The sequence below is a fragment of the Hemitrygon akajei genome, unplaced genomic scaffold (genome assembly GCF_048418815.1).
Source record: "Hemitrygon akajei unplaced genomic scaffold, sHemAka1.3 Scf000161, whole genome shotgun sequence".
Taxonomy (NCBI): domain Eukaryota; kingdom Metazoa; phylum Chordata; class Chondrichthyes; order Myliobatiformes; family Dasyatidae; genus Hemitrygon; species Hemitrygon akajei.
In genome coordinates this window covers 440,201-452,939 of record NW_027332047.1, presented here as the reverse complement: position 1 = coordinate 452,939, position 12,739 = coordinate 440,201, and the positions used below count along the sequence as shown (strand labels likewise).

Genomic DNA, 12,739 nt, shown 5'->3' with positions numbered 1-12,739 from the left:
CAGCGCAGCTTCCACCTCAGACAGTTGAGGAAGTATGGTATGACCCCTATATCCTAAGAACTTTCTACAGGAGCATAATTGAGAGCATCCTGACAGGCTGCATTACTGCATGGTATGGAACTGTACCTCCCTCAATCGCAGGACTCTGCAGAGAGTGGTGCGGGCAGCCCAGCGCATCTGTAGTTGAGAACTTCCCATGATTCAGGACAGTTACAAGGACAGGTGTGTAGCAAGGGCTAATAGGATCATCGGGGACCCAAGCCATCCCAACCAGAATCTATTCCAGCTGCCGCCATCCGGGAAGCGGTACAGCAGCATAAAAGCCAGGACTTACAGGCTCCGGGACCACCAGGCCATCAGATTAATGAACTCACGTGGACTTGAGTGTACTCTACATTACATTGACTGCCCTATTTATTATAAATTATTTTAAATTACAATGATTGCGCATTTCACATTTGGATGGAGATGTAACGTAAAGGTGTTTACTCCCCACGTATGTGAAGGATGGAAGAAACAAAGTCTATTCAATTCATTTCAAAAAAATGTGCAGTTTAGTTACTCGTTCCTCCTTCCTTCCTCCAAATCAGCAACCCAGTTTGTTTAATTGACATGGGAGAGTCACAAATCGGTCATGTGAGCCTCTCTACTGCGGAGCTGCAGCATCTGCGGGTTGTTTTCCGCCCACCCCGCCCACCTCAGCTCTACAGGGGAGCTCATATTGCGCATGCTCAGTCTCTGGATAGCTGGTGTGTCCGTTTCCGTTGCGTGTTGATGCTGATCGTCGGCGGGCAGCGGGGGGAAGATTTACTGTCTGCAGGAAAAGCTCCTTTCGGTGAGTATTGAGGACTGTCCCGAGTGGGGAAGCCTGATGAAAGGTAAAGAGTCCCGTTAACTCACCAGAACAGGTTGCTGGACAAAACATGCCGGGGTCGATTCGGGTTTTGGACCTTCACACCGAACGCCTGAAATGAGCCTACCCTCAACTCTGCTGCTCTAGTCCCAGGAGCGGGATGAGGCAGGGTGCCGGGACTGCTCCCATCGGTGGAGTTGTTGCTGGGGAACTTTACCTCCATCACACGGCCCGGTAGCAGATCCAAACGTCACGTGGATCGATAATTGGCCATTCGATTATGTTGTGTTCTTGCAGACACAGAAGGCTAGAGGCAGTAGTCCCACTTTTGAGGCACTACCCCATGTGTATGAGCAGTTTAGCCTTACTCCTGTTCAGACAAAGCAGTGAGATCCACATTTCTGACGTCCCCTTATTTTGTCTGGGCATTTTTTTCCTAATTCCATTCCCTTGTTACGGCTTGCCGAAATGCAGCCAGTGTTTCCGGGTATATGACCCTATTAATGCGAGAAATAAGCGTAGTCCATATATGCGTGTTCCTCAGAGGTTTGTACACATTCGGCAAGTCTCCCTCCAGATGTTCCAGAGCAGAAGCTCAGTCTGTCTCATATTTCTGCACAATGAAAGTGGGAGTCGTTTATTATTGTCACTTACGGAGGTACATTGAAAAACTTGTCTTGCATACCATCCATCGAGATCAACATATTACAACAGTACATTGAGGTGAGAGAAGGTAAAACAATAACATATAAAAAGTATTATCACATGGAGTTTGATAGTGAGGTCCAGAGTCCAGATTATTAAGCTGTGTCTTATACTGGAGACATTCAATTTGATATAGAGCGGCATGCAAAAGTTTGGGCACTCCTGTTCAAAATTCCTGTTACTGTGAATAGCTAAGCGAGTAAAAGATGACCTGATTCCAAAAAGCATGAAGTTCAAGAGGACACATTTCTTTAATATTTAAGCAATATTACATAGTTATTTCCATATTTTACAGTTTCAAAATAACAAAAAAGGAAAAGGGCCCGAGGCAACATTTTGGGAACCCTGGATGGTCAGTAACAACCCCCTTGGTAAGTATCACAGCTTGTAAACGCTTTCTGTAGTCAGCTAAGAGTCTCTCAATTCTTGTTTGGGGGCTTTTCGCCCATTCGTCCTTCTAAAAATCTTCTAGTTCTGTGAGATTCTTGGGTCGTCTTGTATGCACTGTCTTTTGAGGTCTATCCACAGATTTTCGATGATATTTAGGTCGGGGGACAGTAAGGGCCATGGCAAAACCTTTAGCCTGCGCCTCTTGATGTTGAGTGTGTTTAGGATCATTATCCTGTTGTAGAAAACATACTCTTCTCATCTTCAACTTTTTTTTAGACGGTGTGATGTTTGCTTCCAGAATTTGGTGGTATTTGATTGAATTCATTCTTCCTTCTCCAGTGAAATGTTCCCCATGCCACTGGCTGCATCACAACACCAATGCAGGATCGATCCACCCCAGTGTTTAACAGTTGGAAAGGTGTTCTTTTCATGAAAATCTGCGCCTTTTTGTCTCCAAATATACATTTGTTCATTGCGGCCAAAACATTCTATTGTAACTTCATCAGTCCACAGGTTTCCGAAAGGCATTAGGCTTGTTTAGATGTTCTTTTGCAAACTTCTGACGCTGAATTTTGTGGTGAGGGCGCAGGAAATGTTTTCTTCTGATGACTCTTCCATGAAGGTCATATTTCTGCAGGTGCCGCTGCACAGTGGAACAGTGTGCCTCCACTCCAGAGTCTGTTAAATCTTCCTGAAGAACTCTTGCAGTCAAACGGGGCTTTTGATTTGCCTTTCTAGCAATCCTACGAGCAGTTCTCTGGGAAAGTTTTCTTGGTCTTCCAGAACTCAACTTCACCTCCACCGTTCCTATTTACTGCCATTTCTTAATTACATTACGAATTGAGGCAAGGGCTACCTGAAAACGCTTTGCTGTCTTCTTATAGCCTTCTCCTGCTTTGCGGACATCATTTATTTTACTTTTCAGAGTGCTAGGCAGCTGCTTAGACGAGCCCATGCTGCTGATTGTTGAGACAAGTTTTGGGGAGTCAGGGTATTTATAAAACTTTGAAATGTGTGGCCTTTCCTAGCCATGACTGTGAACAAGCCACAGCCTTAAAAAGTTTGTTAAGTTCTGAAATCTTGGTAAAAGCTATCTGAGAGCTCAAATCTCTTGGGGTGCCCAAACTTTTGCATGTTGCTACTTTCCTTTTTTCACTCTAAAATTGTACAAAACAAATATACTACAATAATCTTTCTTAAAATGTTGAACAGAATGTTTCATCTTTAACGTTTTGATTTTTGGAGATCAATTCATCTTCTACTCACTTTATTCACAGTAACAGAAATTTTGATCAGGGGTGCCCAAACTTTTGCATGCTACGGTAACAGCAAAATGGAAGCCACCTTTGAGCCTAGTGGCATGTTTTCCGTTTTTTTAAAAAAGTCTTCGATCAGGTGGGAAGGTGAGAGGTGATTATGTCTGGGTTTGTGGGAAACTTTAACTATAATGCCTGCATTGCAGCGGAAAATGTAGGCACAGTCTATGGAGAGGCGGCCTGTTTCTATGTTGTGCTCAGCAGTGTCCACAGTTCTCTGCTGTTTCAACTTGTCATGGGCAGAGCAGTATCCGTATGAAGGCGGGAAGTATCCCTTTGGGATATCTTCTTTGACGAATTGATGCTGGGTAATATGCCAAATTTCAAATTTCAAATTCAAAGATCATGCCGAATTTCTTATTGTTTGTTGTAGCTTTGTCATAAGTATCAGCAAACTGTCTTCTGACCTACATCTTCATCGTAAAGTGATCTCTTTCACCGATTCCTTCATTGAATTTTCTAGGAATAGTTGTTGTTTTATTTGTTTTCTGTTTTGTGTTTTTTGTTGTTTTTTTTCTTTTGTTAGCTAGGACGACCAGGGGTCTAATTGAGTACAGCACGAGGCAGAGTAAAAGCAGGCATTACAATTTTAGTTTCACCGTTATGAAATAGCTACAGTGTTGATCTTTGTCATAATGAAACATAGCATTTCTTATTCAGTTTGTTATTTCCTTTCTCAGTAACTTTTGCTGACCCACTTCCTCTGTTTCTATGGTAACGGCCCGCCAGAGCTGCAAGAGGTGTGGCACATTTTATCGCTCTGTGGTCACTGCCTCTCAGGGTAGAGACAGTTGCCCCAGGAGCAAATGCAACAGAATGACAGTGTGAGGGAACGATGCCGTGAGCACTGACTGTACGGGATGTATTACACCGGGGTCGGGTGGGGATGACATTTTGGGTTGTTCGAAACATTTTGAAATCAGCTACTATCTGTGCAATAAAAATAAATACAAACTGTTTTTGCCTGAACATTTAAAGTAAGAGAAAAGAGAATAGTGGAAACGATCAGCAGACCGGCAGCATCTTGAACGGTTCCATTTCTGAAACTTCCAACATTTCTCCTTTCATGGATGCAGCCTGATGTACTGAATTCCCAGCATTATCTATTTTATAATTTTACTTTTCTGCTACCCTGAAGGAAACATGCAGCCAATCATGTAGGGCAGGATCCCTCACAGTAATAAGATCTTGATCAAATGTGCTCAGTTGAGTTTCTGGAGACAAGCAGAAGTGCATCCGTATCATCTCTCAAGCTATAGCCTGATTAATCAGTCTTAATCACCCTAATAACCCGGCACAGCATAGGGTCATTAGGTTCCAGTTCCACCTTAGTTTGTAAATCTAAAGTGGCAGGAACACCACGACAAATCGCCGAGTTCAAAGCGTTTGTGTGTCATATTAGGATGGAGTCTCTCAGAATATGCAACTGACACTGTACGTGCTTCATATTGGGATCGGAATTTCCTCAGTCTGCAGTGAGACTGAAGTCTCAGACGGTTGGCGACTACACCACCCGTTGGGACATCATACTTCTCAAGTTTTCTGGAGATGTGTGAAGAATAATTATGGAGATAGGTGAAGATGGGAAGTGATGTTCTGTATAAGGACTTTGGTAAAGCCCAGCGATCCCGCATGGCAGCTGATCTGGAAGTTTTGGTCACGTGGGATTCACGGGGAGCTTGCAAGGTGGATTCACACCGGGCTCAATGACAGGAAACAGAGAATAATGGACTTCCTCTTGTCCTTATCTGCCTCCCCTTCAGTCTCTGCGACTTCCACCATATCCAAAGTCTTACAACTAAACATATCTTTACCTTCCTCGCTCCCAACCCGCCCTCTTCTTTTAACAGGGATCTCTCCCTCCTCAATTACCTTGTCCTTTCATCCCTCCTCACTAATCTCCCTGAAGTCACTTGACGTGCAAGTGGCCTAAGAGTTACACCTACCTGTACACCTCCTCCCTCACCTGTATTCGGTGCCCGAATGAACCCTTCCAGATGCGGCAACACTTCACCTACGGATCTGCTGGGGTCATTTATTGTATCCCGTGCTTCCGCTGAGGTCTCAATTACATTGGAGGGACCCACATACCGTTTTGTCGAGAATCTCTTTATCATTTGGCACAAGAGGGACTTCGCAGTGGCCAAACATTTTAATTCTTATTCCCATTCCGATACGTCTCGACCAATGGCTTTCTCTTGTGCCAAGATGAGATCACCCTCTGGGTGGAAGAGCAGCACCTTGTATTCCATCTGGTTACCCTCCAACCTGATTGTATGAATATTGAATTCTCCTTCCAGTAAATAAATACCCCACCCCCATAAACTTCTCAATTCCCCACTCTGAACTTTCATTTCTCCTTACCAGCCTATGACTTCCACTGTGTCCCCTTCTTCCCTTTCTCCTATTGACAGCTCTCCGATTTTTTCTTCTCCAGCCCTTGACCCGTCCAACGCTTGACTTCACCTGTCACCTTCCAGCTTGCCTCTTTCTCCTCCCCGACCTTTTTATTCACATATCTTCCCCCTCCCTCCTCCGTAGTGAAGAAGGCTCTTTGTCCAAAATGTCACCTCTTTACTCTTTTCCGTAGATACATTCTGATTTACTGATTTCCTCCAGCATTTTGTGTTTGTTGCTTTGGATTTCCAGCATTTGCAAGCTTTCACGTCTTTAAGTGAGGTATTTACCATACTAATTACTTGTGCCTTGTTCAGATTGTATCTTGGATGTGGTGTAAACTCCTGATCCCCAGACTAACACGGGTTATATAGACCAAAGCACAAATTGCCAGAGGAACTCAATAGGTCGGGCAGCATCTGTGTAGGGAAATGAACCGTCAACATTTCGGGCTGAGACACTCCAGGAAATAGTCAGAGAAAAGAGTTGCGGGGTGGGACGGTGCAAGAGCTGGAGAGTAAGAGGTGGATCCGGGTGAGGGGGAGGTGGTAAGTTGGAAATAGTGACAGAGGGTGGTGGTGAGTGGTTGGGGCAACACGGGGCTGCAGAAATAGAATTTAATTCCATGAAGGATTAACAAAGAGGTTAGAGACTATATGCTTTAGAGATTTACAAGTCTGATTCTTGGAGGACGATGATGATCCGTGATCGTCGTTACATAAAATAGAGGGCGGCAGATGTGTGGAGACCGAATGGTGCGAGGAAATGAGGATCAGGCAGAAACATATGGCTGAGATGAGAGAGCAGCCGCCATCTTGTTGATGGTTTGACGGGCTGAATCCTCACCTCCTGCTGCTTCTCATTTAACATTTCAGTTTTCCTGTCCTATGAGTCCTCGGGGGAATGTGAATAGAAATTAGTATTTATAAACACAGAACTGATTTGCATGAAATCTTTTCGGGTCTGACTTGTGTATCGGATTGGGATAGGAATCAAACCCGTAACACTGAGAACCGAGAGGTGGAGCGATGGGGACGCCGAGGATACCGGGGGGTGGGGGGTGGGAAGGGAATATATATTATATATATAAAATATATATATATGTATATGTATATATATATATATATATATATATATATATAATATATATATATATATATTTTTTTAAGCTATTATTAATGCTTTTGAGTTAGTGATTTAGATGCATATCATATTATTACTGAGTTAAGTATTGTATGTAATTAGTTTTTGCTACAACAAGTGTATGGGACATTGGAAAAAAAATGTTGAATTTCCCCATGGGGATGAATAAAGTATCTATCTATCTATCTATCTATCTAACATATGAAGTAACGTGCAAAAGTGCGGCAGGTCGGTCGGGGCAGTGTGTGAGGGGCGAGGAGCAGCGTCACCGGTTCAGGTGGGAGACCATCCACACGTCACCAGATCCAGTTTCTCGCTCCCATTTCAACGCAGATCAGCAGCATCTGCTTCCGCGGCCAGCCCCCGCTCTCACAGTCTCTGGAATGGCGGTGGTTTTCTTTCTGTTCGCTGCTGAAACGTATCGTCGGCTGTGAACCGGTGGGCTGATCGCTGTCTGCGGGACAAATTGGTCGGGTTCTCATCGGTCAGTGTTGAGGCCCGTCACTCGGGGTGAACGCGACCGGTAATTTCCCATCCGTGCGTACTGAACCCGATCCCGGGTGTGGGGAACCTGATGTTGGGCAAAGAGTCCTCGAGCTGGCAGCCTCTTCCCACTTCTTGGATACAACCTGTCGCGGTAGGTCCGGGTTCACACCGAACCGCCTGAAATGAGCCGCCGCTCAGTCCCTGGTGTTCTGGTCCCAGGAGCGGGATAATAGACAATACACAATAGACAGTAGGTGCAGGAGTAGGTCATTCGGCCCTGCTAGCCAGCACCGCCATTCACTGTGATCATGGCTGATCATACACAATCAGTACTTCGTTCCTGCCCTCTCCCCATATCCCTTGACTCCGCTATCTATAAGAGCTCTATCTAACTCTCTCTTGAATGCTTCCAGAGACTAGACCTCCACTGCCTTTTGGGGCAGAACACTTCACATATCCACTACTCTCTGGGTGAAAACGTTTTTCCGCATCTCGATGAGGTGGTCATGCTGAGACTGAACCCATCCATTAAGATGCACCTGGGAAAATCTACCTCCATCACACGACCCGGTATCGGATCCAAACTCTACCTGGATCAATAACTGTTTTACATGTTCCCAGCACACTGGAAGCGGCCGTTCGGCCCGTTGTGTTCTTGCAGACACAGGGGTTAAACAGAGTAATCGCACCCTCGGGACACTGTTCCACGTGTATGAGTAGTTTTAATTTCCCCCGTTCAGACAGGACAGTGAGATCCAGATCTCTCACGTCCTTTCGGGGGACTGGGAACTTTATTTCCATCTTATTTCCATGTCTACGACTTGCCGAAATGCTGACAGTGTCCCCGATATCTGGCCCTATTAATGTGAGAATTAAGTCTTGTTCATTTATCTGGGATTCTCGGAAATGTGTACACTCACTCTGGAATTTCCAAATGAGCAACCCAGGATGTCTATATTTCCACACGATTGAAATGGGGAAGCTTTATTTTGTTTTAAATGTACAGAGATAGAGTGAAAATCGTGTCTTTAGTGTTATCCACACAGATAATACATTGCAGCAGTACATTGAGATAAAACAATACCAGAGTATAACGAATCCTTCTGGGTACAGAGGAAGTGCAGTGCAGGTAGATATGTGGTGCAAGGTCACATCGATTTAGACTGTGAGGTCAGGAGTCCACTCGTCACGCTGTTCGCTTCTAACAGCAGAATGGACACCGTCCTTGACCCGGTGGCAAGTCTGTTTTATTTAATCTTCGCCCCTATGGGAGGGTGAGAAGTGAGAATGTTCAGAGTTGTGTGGATCCTTCATTATGCTGTCTGCTTTATTGAGGCAGTGGGGAAGTATAGATAGATTCCATGGAGGGGACGTTAGTTTCTATGTTGTACTCAGCTGTGCCCACAGTTCTCCACTATTTCATTCAGTTAAAGGAAGAGCAGTAACAGTATGAAGATGTAAAGTATGAAGATGGGATAATTTCTGCGGTGTATTGAAAAAGCGTGTAGAGAAGAAGAGTGCATATACCAAAGTTCTTATTATTTATTCTGGCTTTGTTATATTGGAATCTGTTATCTACTAGTGCTTACTATTATTTCAGGATCTGTGTATTGCTGGAGGGCTATCAAGGATCGTCCTTCATCCCCTTCTCCCATCAGGCTCCATCTGCTCATCCCCTGCACATCGTGTTCAACCTCTGTCCAGCCTGTATCCCATCACCTCAATGATATATATCAACCACCTTGTTCAAACTCTGACCAGCCTGTATCACATTGCTGCAATAATATATTTCAGCAAACTCTCTTTCAAACTTTGTCTTCATTCTGATGTTTTGTTTTGCATCTTTTCCGGGACTGGTCTTTTGACAGCTAGGACTACCAGAGGTGTAACTGAACACAGCACACGGCAGGGTGAAAATAACCCTGTTTAGTTTCCCCTTTACAAAATGGCTGCAGTGTTAATCTTTGTCATAATGGAACTCATAGCATCTGATGTTTTTCGGTTATTTTCGGTGAGCCACTTCCTGTGTTTCCAGGGTAACAGCCCATCAGAGCTACAGCAAGTGTTGCCCATTTTAGTGTTCTGTGGTCACCGCCTCTCAGCGTAGACACAGTGTCCACAGGAGCAAATGTAACAGAACGACAGTGGAAGGAAGGGATGCTGTGAGTATTAACTGTGTGGTATGTATTACACAAGGTTCAGAATGAACTCCGAACTAACAAATTGTTTGGGCTGGGGTGGCATTTACAGTTTAGGGTAGCAATCAGTTATTATCCGTGCATTAAAGTAAAGAGGGAAAAATACTATTGCAGGAAATTTAAGTAAAGGAGGAGAAAATACCGGAGATGCTCAGCAGATCGGCAACATCTCGGACAGTCTCAGTTCTGGAACTGGGTCTTCCACCATTTCTCCTTTCAGAGATGTAGTCTGATGTACTGAGTTCCCAACATTTTCTACTTTATACTTTTACGTTTTGTTCCTGCTACACTGCAGGAAATATGGCAACCAACTGTGCTGCGCAAGATCCTACACAGCAAGTGATTATGATCAGATGTGCTTGGTTTAGCTGCTGGGGACAGGCTGAAGTGTAACCGCATCCTCTACATAGCATCGGCCCCGGCAGAGGGTCATTAGGTTCCAGTTCCACCTTAGTTTGTGAATCGGAAATGGCAGGAACACGAAGGCAAATCGCCGGCACCAAAGCGTCTTTGTATTGGTTATAATATTGCGCATGTGACTCTGAGGATATGGAAATGGCAGTATCCAGGGCTTCAATCCTGGTTGGTAATTCGACAGCTGGGATCGGAATTTTCTCAGCCTGCAGTGAAGCTGATATTTGGGCATTGGTTATGGGGAAATCACCATCTACACTGCCCAATGGGACATCCTTTCTGTCAAGTATTTGGGAGATTATTTAAGAGTTAACTAGGGAGTTAGGTGAAGTTGGGGAGTGATGTTGTCAAGATGGACTTTGGTACAGTCTCTAACAAGATCCCGCATGGCAGCTGATCTGGAAGGTTCGGTCACGTGGGATTCACGATGAGCTGGCGCGGTGGATTCACACCGGGCTCGAGAACAAGAAGCAGAGGGAGATTATTGAAGATGACTTTTGCAAATAGAGGCTTGTGATGAGGGCGATGTGTGTGCCAGTGTCGAGACCTCTATCATTCTTTATTCATGCCATTGATTTGTATATGAACGTACATGTCACGATTAATAAGTTTGAATTGAATTAAACTGAATTGATTTCTTACATCTTTCACATACACCAGGAGTAAAAGTCTTTACGTTACGTCTCGGTCCAAATGTGTCAATGTGTAATCAAAGTAATGTATATTAATTTATAATACATTGAATAGATCATGTGATATAGAGTAAACTCAAATCAGCGTGAGTTAATTAGTCTGATGACCTGATGGAGGAAGCTGTCTAGGAACTTGTTTGTCCTGGCTTTTATGTTGTTGTGCTGTCTCGCGGATGGTAGCAGCTGGAATAGATTGTGATTGTGATGACACTGGTCTCCAATGATCCTCAGGGCGCTTTCTACACACCTGTCCTTGTAATTGTCCTGAATCATGGGAGGTCCCATGCCAGGCGGTAATGCAGCCAGACAGAATGCTCTCGATTGTGCTTCTATAGAAAGTTCTTAGGATTTGGGGGCCAATTCTGAACTTACTCAACCGTCTGAGGTAAAAGAGGCGCTTGTGCCTTTTTCAACATACAACTGCTGTGAACAGTCCACGTGATGTCCTCGGTGATGTGGATGCCGACGAACTTAAAGCTGTTTGCCCTCTCAGCCCCGGATCCACTGATTTCAATAGGGGTTAGACCGTCTCCATTCCTCCTGTAATCCACAATCAGCTCCTTTGTTTTTGCGACATTGAGGGACAGGTTGTTATTTTGCCACCACTGTGTCAGGGAGATGACTTCTTCCTTGTAGGCCACCCCAGTACTGTTTGAGAGGAGACAAATCAATGCAGTGTCGTCGACAAATTGAATTATCAGATTGGTGCTGTGGGTGACCACACAGTCATGGTAATACAGGGAGAGTAAATTCGGGAGACTGGTTGATAAGGCAACAGGTGACAATGAATTTCAAAGACATCTTGGTCAGTTATAGAGATGGGCTGAGGAATGGCAAATGGTTTTCAACTTAGACAAGTGAGAGTTGGTTCATTTTGGACAGTCAAACTAGGTCGAACTGTAATAGTGAATGGGAGGGCATCGAGTGTTGAGGAACAGAGCGATCTTGGAGTACACGTGTACAGTTCACTGAAAGTGGGCGTGCAAGTATAGAGGTTGAAGAAGAAGGCTTTAATCATGCTGGCCTTCTTCAGTTAGAGCACTGAGTTCTGGATTATGGGTATTGTATTGTTGGTGCGGCTACACAGTATTATGTACAGTTGTGTTCACCCTACTGTAGAAAAGACATTATCATTCTGGAGAGGTTGCTGACGAGAAATCTGAAGATGTTGCCTGGACTCCAGAGCCGAGTCATAGGAAGAGGTTTGTCGAGCTGGATCTTTGTTCCAGAGGAGAAAGAAGATGACATTGTTGGGTATCATAATATTAAGAGTGTAAATGAGAAGTGTAAGTGTAAATGAGAACAAAAAAGTATCCAAAGCAACAAAATTTTTTTAAAAAAACAAAATTATAGCGATCACAAGAATAAACAAAACAATATACATTAAGTATGACAACTTAAAAATATTGATCGTATATCCCTACAGTGACGTTAGGCACAGGAGTGTCTGGACATATGAGACTGACATTGATTCTGTGTCCATAAAGTGACGTTAGGCACAGGAGTGCCCAGAACTAACAAGAAATGTTAAATTAGTAGTAGGTGTGGTGTGGAGAGTGGGTTAGTGAGTGCAGGTGTTGATCAGGCTTACTGTTTGGAGAAAGTAACTGTTTTGAGCCAGATTGTCCTGGCGTGCGTGTTACAGATCCACAATTCCTTCAAGGTAGCACCAGGGCCGTAAAGGGAGATTTGGGCATATTGACCTTTATAACATAGGCTATTAAGAGGGGTGTCACTTGGGGACAGGAGGCTGGACCCAAGTGCAGGACGCAGGCACTGATGTACAAGTGGCGGGACAGGAATAACTAAAGGATAGAACCAGATGGGGAGACCAGGGCGTGCGAAAGAGAAAGGGCCTGCTAGGTAATCCTGGGGTTCAGAGAGAGTTCGTGGCTAGGCTGGATCCCGGAGTCCGTGGCTTGACAGGGTGCTTGGAGTTTTCCGTGGCTAGGCCGGGTCTTGGAGTTCCGTGGCTAGGCCGGGTCTTGGAGTTCCGTGGCTAGGCCGGGTCTTGGAGTGAGTTCCGTGGCTAGGCCGGGTCTTGGAGTGAGTTCCGTGGCTAGGCCGGGTCTTTGAGTTCCGTGGCAAGGCTGGAGAGCCCCCTGGGCGGCCGCATAATTCCTGGGCAGGGCCGCCTCCCTGTCT

At 44.8% G+C, this 12,739-nt stretch overlaps 1 protein-coding gene across 1 annotated transcript in view; it reads left to right on the top strand.

Moving 5' to 3' along the window:
• The first annotated feature begins 770 nt into the window (after nt 1–770).
• LOC140724101 (NACHT, LRR and PYD domains-containing protein 12-like) overlaps nt 771–12,739 on the top strand; it is a 45,227-nt gene continuing 33,258 nt past the window's right edge. Inside the window, exons 1-2 of the mRNA XM_073038587.1 lie at nt 771–835; nt 1,854–1,929. The gene's annotated coding sequence lies outside the window, so the exon portion shown is untranslated. The remainder of the gene's footprint in view (nt 836–1,853; nt 1,930–12,739) is intronic.